General features: G+C 34.7%; 1 long non-coding RNA gene across 1 annotated transcript; it reads left to right on the top strand.

Moving 5' to 3' along the window:
- The first annotated feature begins 4,981 nt into the window (after nucleotides 1-4,981).
- Nucleotides 4,982-7,301, top strand: LOC111503098 (uncharacterized). Its single transcript, XR_002721831.2, has 3 exons — nucleotides 4,982-5,075; nucleotides 5,129-5,324; nucleotides 6,899-7,301. It is a non-coding gene; the product is annotated as an uncharacterized lncRNA (long non-coding RNA).
- The last annotated feature ends 2,006 nt before the right edge of the window (nucleotides 7,302-9,307 follow it).

Genomic DNA, 9,307 nt, shown 5'->3' on the forward strand with positions numbered 1-9,307 from the left:
TTTGAAAATAGTAAATATTGATATAAAGTATTTCAATTAAAATACTAAATACACTTCGATGAAAGTATTTGAAATGTAAAATGAAAATAGGCATTTTGTATTTGTATTCAAAATACATGTACCTATATCTAATAATTCATCACCAAAATGTTAATATATTGCTTTGGCACATTCCTTTTGATGTAGCATCACTCAATTGAACATTTAATGAGAGTAGGACAAATTCTTGATGATAAGTTGATTTTTCGGCCTTTTGCACATTCTTCTGCGCATATTTTGAAGTAATTTTGAGTTCTGTCATTTTGTGTCATGTCAGACATTCATATTTGAGCGATATTGAATTTGTTGTTCATCATTGTATCGTTGCTGCCACCAAAAATCATCAATGTTTCAAATGCTCAGTGCTGTCAGACTAAAATCATTGTCGATATCACGTGTTGAAGCTAATACGCATGCGCCAAATAATACCTTACTATATTGTATGCACTATCGTAATTCTTCTTATTGAATATTCAGTGTTAATTTTAATTTTGCTGCACGTTTCCAGCCTTACCTTCTGAACGATCAGAAAAGTTTTGAAGCGAAAATTAAACTGATGATAGTGAATGGAAATGAGATTGAGAATCAAATAATACCATATTGGATCTTATCTTCTGCCAAACTCATTTAAAAAAATTGAAATAGTTCAAATGGACAATAGGAATTTCATTTGAATCTCATGTACTGTTTGTGAGTTGGCTACTCTGTGTATCTGCCACTTGTCATTTGTCACTTGTCATTTGTCACTGTCACGTTTCATAGTACATCACGCTGTTAATTCATGGAATTGAGGGGAACGAAAACATTATTATTTCTCGGTATAGCAATTCTATATTTAAATTTTGCATATGTATATTCTTCTCTGGATAGGTGTTGTTATTCGTCATGAATCTTACCATGTGTACAATTGGTTTTCACTTTAAGACGCAAAATAAAACAGAGAACTTTATTTGAGGAGTATCACAAGAAGTGGTTATCGATAGATTAGATATCATTATTATTCTGATCCATTTATCTATAGGGCAAAGTCTTCATTTTCTGTATTCCATGGTGGTTGAAAGCATCATATAAAAAAGGCATGCTGAATGAGAATAAATTAATTTTAGGATTTCATAATGCAGTTCCTGAGAAATTTGAAAGCAATATTCAATAGTTTTCTCATTTGTATTATATTCTATTCAATTTACAGTAGTCTCTTTCTCATTATTCCATCTTTGAAATTCTTTCAATTCAAACCATTGATTTGTGATTTGGAACATGACAAAAAATTTGACACTTGAGGTTAGGAGTTACCTTGCCAACAGGAAACGAAAATAACAGATAATATGTTTAATGCATTGCCCTCATTTCAGTCTCCTATCAAGGTTAATTCGCAAGTGATTGATCCACCTTCTTCTTTTTCAGTGCGGTCAATGGACTTAGGTCATTCTTGTCCCCAAATACGATTTGCAGTCCTCGTGGTTCTGGTTCCCTTTCAGTGGAAGAGCTTCATTAATCAAGAGCCCCATCGATCCATCTACGAAACCTTCATCACTTGGAAGGATCGATTGCAGCTTGAGAAATGGTTCTTATGCAGATTCTGTGAAACATGTTCTTCCTTACGAATCAGTAGAGAGTTGTCCTGAAAATAAAAGATAATTTAGAATGTATCATCTTTCCCACCAACTAGTTTCCTGGTCTTTTAAGTCCACTATACTCGTTAGGACAACAAGAGGATTGTTCCGATATCTTGGAGTTCTTGTTGAATACTCTTCGTGAGCAAAGAAATAGCAGAATCAATACTCCTAACCGCTCTGGATTGAATGATTCCGTACAGTTTATCTTGTTTTGTGTTTGTAAATCTTTTGCCAAAAAAAATCCTCACTTGTTTATAGCAAAAGCGTATTTGAATTTCTGAAACTTCAACTGGCGTTTTCTAATATGACTAGTAACCAGTCCGTGCAAAGCTTATTGTTAAATCATCTGAAAATGGAACTTTTAACAGGTGATAATCGACTGCATTATCAAACATTCGCCAAACTGATACTGTTATAAGAAAACAAGTATATCTGAGGTACCAGTCAATCTAAATATAACACTGATGATCTTCAAACATGACTCAACCTCTGAAGGAAGCATCACACTCTTACAAAGTTTCGGAATAGATAAACACTTCAATTTAGTAGACCACTATTATTATCTTCACGCAGTCATTGTTCACTGTGGTTCTGGCGTTAAATCTGGTCATTTTTACGCCTTGGTCGAAGACGATACGGACTGGTTCACTAAGTGTTCTGGCGACGTATTGAATTTATTGAAGCCTCTGGAGACACTCTACATTTTGTTTTGTGAAAGGGAGGATATTGGCAGATCAAGATCCTCCGATGATGTGGTACTGCAGGTTTTTCCGGGTTTTCCTGCAGCTGAAAAAATAAATGCCCCACTGGAATCAATGGAGTCGCCTCGGAGCGCTTATTGATTTTTCTTGTTGTTTTATAATTTCATAATTTGTATTTTATTTAAAATTGAATTTATGTTATATATTATGTTACACATTATGTGCTGTACCACAGAAAATAGTTCTAGGGCTTGAGATAGATTTCATTATTAGTTTTTCGATAAAGAATCATTCGATGAATAATCAATAATTTCGATTATAACTCGTTTGATATAAAAACAAATACAGCATCTTTATGAACTGGCGAGAGTAGAGACATTTTCCAGACGTTTGGAAAAATCCACCATCCTAATAGATTTGTTGAATATGATGTGGATAACAGAAACTCTGGTCATAATTCCGTACAGAAAATGAGGGGTAGCTATCAAGATCAACTTCAACTTCAACTTCAACTTAATGATATCTAGTGAATTCATTTTTTCTTTGAACTTTGAAAGTTACTGAAGTATTGAAGTTATCAAGATTATGGAGAAGAATACTAGTGACAGATGTCACCACAATAATTATACACTGCTGAAAGGGTTAGTCATCAATGCGCTCTTGCTAAAGTTATACTGAAAGATAAGCCGATATAACTTTTAGAAGGAAATGTTGACAGAATAATGATAGATGAAAGCTATTCCAAACCCTAATGAACCATACTTCGGATTCTAACCCAAATAATAATTAAAATCAAATACAGTTCACGCTGAAACACTAATAACCCCAAATTAACAGAAGAGAACCGAGAACTAATAACCAACATTAGGAAATTATCAGTAGCATTTATTGGTACAAGTCGGCGCGATGTTGTCATATGGCGAACTATTAGTTAGTATTAACTATTGTGAGCCTTTGCAGTCAGTGGCGGACATTTGGACGAATTTGCGGCAGTTGTGGGGGAGTGGTAACAGTATGATGGATGAGCGCTAGTTAAGGGAGACTAGACCCGACCCGAACTCACCCTATTTATATTTGGGGTCGTTTAAATTCTACCCCTGGAGGACACTTTGCATTGTGAATACTCTGTCATCGATACAATTGCCCTAAAAGGAGTCAATTTGGTCCGTTAGCCACTGTAAATAGAATTTGTTCAACGGTGACGATTAATTAGGTTATGAAACTACTTGTGTACGAATCCCTCGGTGTGGACGACAAATTGAAGTTATGCTCCACTCATGTACAGGGTGTATCTTCAAAAAATCCTCAAAATACAACCCATTTTATGATGAACTTGATGATTTAACACTTGGTGATGGTGATGTTCTGGTGAGCTTCGATGTTCAAAGTCTTTAAACGAATGTTCCAGTCAATGAGACTCTTCAAATTGTAGGCATTAGGTTGGAAACTAACTCAACTTTAAAACAATATCGAAGGAAAATGGATGTTAGCTCTACATTGGAACTTTTGAGATTATGTTTGGACAGAACCTATTTTCAATATGGAGATGATTTCTGTCGACAAGAAGTAAAAATTTATTCATTTTTACTAACAAAAAATATAAATTTGAATACATCCTGTAATATAGCACAGGTATTCTGTTTTATCCGTTATTATGTTTTATATATATATATATATTTATCATGTCCTTTTTATATTACAGCCCTCGATAAAGCTAATAAACATTAGCGAAAGCTCGGGCAGCTAAAAAGAGTAAATATTTATTCTAATCAGACCGAATCCCCGAAAAACTACTATTCTATATATATATATATATATATATATATATATATATATATATATATTTATTCATTTATTCATTATGTCCTTTTTATATTACAGCCCTCGATAAAGCTAATAAACATTAGCGAAAGCTCGGGCAGCTGAAAAGAGTAAATATTTATTCTAATCAGTAATCAGACCGAATCCCCGAAAAACTACTATACTATATATATTTATCGAGTGTGTATGATGTACAAATCAAAAATGGAACAATTAGTGGACATAACACTCCAAAAAGGGGGGCAAACCGCAGACACGTGTTTCTGGCTATTGGCCTCATCACCGCGGTGCAGTCAAGTGTAAAGGTGGGCAACACTTGCTTGCCGAAAGCAGGAAACAACACATATGCACGGAGTCAACAACAGGAGCCAACCGCACATTTGTGGTTCCAGTTAGAAGACCTAGAATTCCCAGGCTACATCTAACATGACCACGTAGGCAGCTATAGCTACCTGCGTGACATCCGGGTCCAGGATATAAATACAGACAAAGATTTTATCGAGTGTGTATGATGTACAATTTATATATATACGACGTGGTATTGACTTCACGGTCTATCATGAGACCCGAGTACTTGACTCGGACTGCCATTCGATCTCCCTGCCTGAGATCGTTACCCCTGAGTCAGGAGGAGGGTTACGTCTCTCCAAGATTTATCTGGATTCACTCGGATCTTCCAATCGAGGTACCAGCGTTCGAAGTCGTCCAATAGACGTTGCATGTAGAAGACTCCAAACTCATGAATCATGGAAAAGGCAAGGTAACTAATTTTGAGCGACATCCGGTAAAATTTCAATGCTGTTGCTCCACTGTCAAATGACAGTTTTTTTATTTTATAACAGTTCACGTGTCAAAATAACTGTCAGAAGCGAAGTAATGTCCTGTTTGAATATTTTAAGTGAGTACTTTACGAAAACAAAATTTTCAGGATTGAATGAGAATCATTTCCAGATATACCCATTTTATGATCGGGTCATGTCAGAAGTTGGATAAAATGAATGAACTACCTCAACCAAACCATAAAAATGTATCAATAAGTACCACAAATACATACTTATGTCCCAAACGTGGCTATATGGACATTAAGGATCAAAAAATGGAACCTGGTGATGCGGATTTCTCCCATTTTGACGAGATGTTCCTGCAAGTATGAAGGTTTTGCATTCTTTCAACGTCGATCTTTGAATTCTTTGAATATGTTTCGGCGTTACTCGTGAATCATGTTGAACTGTTAGGTTCCTCGGATGCTTTTCATGAGAGTTTGTGAAAATTAATTGTATAGTTGGTCGATGACGATTTAATATTTCCAAAAACTACACCTCACGATTTGACCACAAACTATATTGGAAAAATATATCACAACATGTTTCGCTAACACAGTAGCTTTCTCAAGTGATTTGAATACTTCAAGTTGTTTTTGCATTAATATATAATCGAAGACTACCTCCAAAAAATTACCTAAACCTCTACCTAAGGTACCTGTTCAATTATGATCACCTGAAGCATATTACCTCACATCTACATCAATAATAATTCTTTCTTGGTTTTTGAGAAAACAAGTTCAATAATGGTGGTCTATTCAAATCTAGTTGGTCATTCATTAGAATGTTTGAATTTTTATGTTCATTTATTTCCATTGCTTCCAATTCAGTTTTAAACCTTTATTTTCTATGTGCAAAATTTCGAACTCTTCGTTGAAGATATGATTATCTTCTAGAAGATGATTTGAATATTTTGAATTTGTGTTCTTATTTACATTGCACGTATGATGTTCCTGGATTCGATTTCTAAATGTTCTGCCAGTTTGACCAATACATACCTTAAGGCACGTTCCACATTTTGATTATATACTCACGATTTCTCGAATTTGGATGTTTTGTCTTTATTATTTTAAAGTAACTTCCCAACCCAATACTTGTTTTATATGCCATTTTAATACCTCGTTTCCTCAAAAATGAAGCCACTTTTTCCGTTGGTTGTCCAAAATACGTTGAAGCTCTATAATTTTGATTATCTACCTTATCAATGGGAAAAATGTCTCGAATCGCTTTTGCGTAGACTTTCTTGGCAAGTATTTTGTTTATTAATTCGGCTCCAAACCCATTGTTAACCGCAATTTGCTTGATGATGAACTCTCAACATCTGATGAACTATCAAACTGAATTGAATAATTCGCCATTATTGAATCTGTTCATTTGCAGGTAAAAATAGTTAGGTATACTTTCGAAAAATTTATTTATATAGTTAATGAATTCATACCTGTCCTTTCCAGGTAGATTCATTATTTAGGCAGACAAGTAGATAATAGGTTAGAGTATAAAATGGTTGTAATTTGGAAGTGACTTTAAATTTATGCTTGAGGAAGCTATTGTATAGCGAAACACGTGTCGCGGTTTTTGTAAAACCTTTCATAGTGAAAATCATACAATAAACTGTATTAATTATTCATTTAACATGGATTTTCATCAAGTATCGGTCAGTTCCATTCAATTATTGAAGTTGACATTATTGACTGTAATGACTATCGATATCTCTAGTACTGAATCTTTTAAATTGCTCAGGCAAAGAATTGTAAAGTTTTACAGTCCCGAAAAGAAATGATCTCTGAAGAATTAGTTTCTGTATACAAGAATTAAAAATAAATTGTTCAACTATTCCTGTTTGATTCAATGAAGGGTTCTACAGATCCACAACAGATAAATCAGTAAGTTTACTTCACAGGATAGGATTCTACGAGTCTTAACAAGCAATTGCCAGCAGAGTGAAATTAGTTTTCTGTATCAGAATGAGAATTTTCTCTACGATCCATCTGCCATCAGCTATTTTGAAGAAGAATTAGAAAGCACCTACATCATTTCCCCGCAGAGAAATGTTGGCGAAGACACAGTAGCCGTTCTGTACTTTCCTCGAGAGCATGTGGCAGAAAGAGTAGTGGTAGAAAAAAGGAAGAATATTTTTCGCAGGTTATGGATATTATTGGTACGAATGCTCACATGCGGCAAAAGTCGCGGTGATCAGAATATTTCTAATTGAAAACCGTTCCTTTGATTGCAATTGGTAGTAGTAGGTTTTTGTGAAAAATATTTTATTTATGTATTTAAGAATAAATTATATTCAAATGTTATCGATGAACTAGTTTCACCTCTTTCTATCACTATGGATGTCCCACAATGATCTGTTTTGGGGCCCGTCTTATTTTTGCTATACTTATATAAATAACATAACATCTATGACTTTATCAGTACACTTCACAATTTATGCAGATGACACTTCTATGCTGATATCTAACAAAGCATATGCAGCTTGAGAAACACAATCTAATAATATATTCTGCAGGTTGTTTCTGCAGGAATTCTTTTTATGTCAACGCAGAAAAAACACATGCAGTACCTTTTCATAATAAACAAAAATAGGTAGCTAATATATACATCAAAATTGGCAATCATCAAATTGACAAGGTAACATGTGTGAAGTTTTTGGGTCTTTATGTCGAGGAGTGCCTCGACTGGAAGTGACATTGTGAGACAGTCGTTTCAAATATGCATTCTGTGATTTATATACTTCTAGTCCAAAATCCCAAAGCGATTAGACATAACTTATTTTCACATAGATGAAACATTAGGTTCTCGGTAGTGTCTCTGTTCTTTGAATACCTGCGTACTTGTGGAGCTCGCCTTGTGTCACCTTGGCAGGTACTAGGAAGACAGGTTACTGAAAATAAGAGTTACTTAACTTTAATTTATATGGTTAATATTTACATATGTATTGTAGAATATTAACACTTCCAAAATACATATCATGAAATTATAAAACAACAACAAAAATTTATTGGCGCTCCGGGACGACTTCATTGATTCCAGTGGTGTATTTGCTTTTTGAGGATCCTAAACTCTCAGTCTTGAAAATGTTATCAAGGTAACTACTACAGAGTAAGACAAATTGTAGTGACCAAACATCCCCTAAACACAAAAATTATTCAGCCGAGAACATGAGTGCGAGAGCACTATGCGCATGCGTCTCAGAGTAATACTTAAGTATCCAATTTGATCGAAATGAGCCTCATTTGGGGTGCTTCAAAAAATGGTAGTCGGTTGGCAAGAGGTCTGAGTAGTATGGTAGGCGAGGCCGAACTTCGACGTTTAATTGGTTTGATTTTTGGAAGGTGTTGTGTGAAATGTGCGGACGGGCGTTGTCGTGGAGCAGGATAGGACCTCTCCTGTCGACTAGTGCAGGCAGCTGCTGACGCAATTTTCGGTGCATTTCATTGATGGTGAGATGGTTTGGCTCTGTTGCAGAAAGTTATGGTGAATCACACCAGCCGCTGACCACCATACAGTAACCATGGTCTTTTTTTGGTGGGTTCTCGTCTTCGGGAAGTGCCTGGGTAGCTTCATTAAGATGTGGGGTTACAAAAACACATGACATAGAAACGGACAAGAGTTTTGAAACAACTAATATATACGACTGAGCGGTAATAGTTTCAGCTACACTTCAAATGAAAAAATTTTCCAATGGGGAATGTTTCTCAATTTGGGTTATTACAGCAAATGCAAGTTTGAACAAAATAAAGTTTAGTTTAATTCATGAGTTCTTCAAATTCACTTCAAAAAGTATTCAAATCGATATTTCAAATGTTGGATTTTAATTTTTGAAGGGATTTGTTCCTAATTCACATATTGGCAACAGCGCCTATATCAAGTTGAAATAATTTATATGTACCTAGATATTCTACTTTAAAAAAGGAAACTCATCTTTATAAATCAACAATTGAGGCAAAATGTAAATTATAGTTCAATAACACCTCCACAAGCCACATGAACAACAGTTGTTTTGTTATTTATTTATATAGAGGAAGATAGGTTAGGTGCACAAAATGTCATATGTCACAAAATGTTTCGGAACTCGAAACATAAGTAAACAGAACACCACGCCTCTGAAATATGTCATCTTTGTTTGTCTCATACGGGTAATATATTCATTGTCCTTTATTAGCTATAACCGATGTTGCCAAATGGTGAAATAGAAACGAATCCCTTTAAATATTGAATGCATTATTTCATTCCTCTCTTTTGAGTATTTAAATAATTTTTTAAAGGAAAAGATTGAAATGATAAGTTTAAAATGCGTTGT

Source organism: Leptinotarsa decemlineata, unplaced genomic scaffold (assembly GCF_025532065.1).
Source record: "Leptinotarsa decemlineata unplaced genomic scaffold, Ldec_3_MD MMD2_tig00000882_RagTag_RagTag, whole genome shotgun sequence".
NCBI classification, from domain to species: domain Eukaryota; kingdom Metazoa; phylum Arthropoda; class Insecta; order Coleoptera; family Chrysomelidae; genus Leptinotarsa; species Leptinotarsa decemlineata.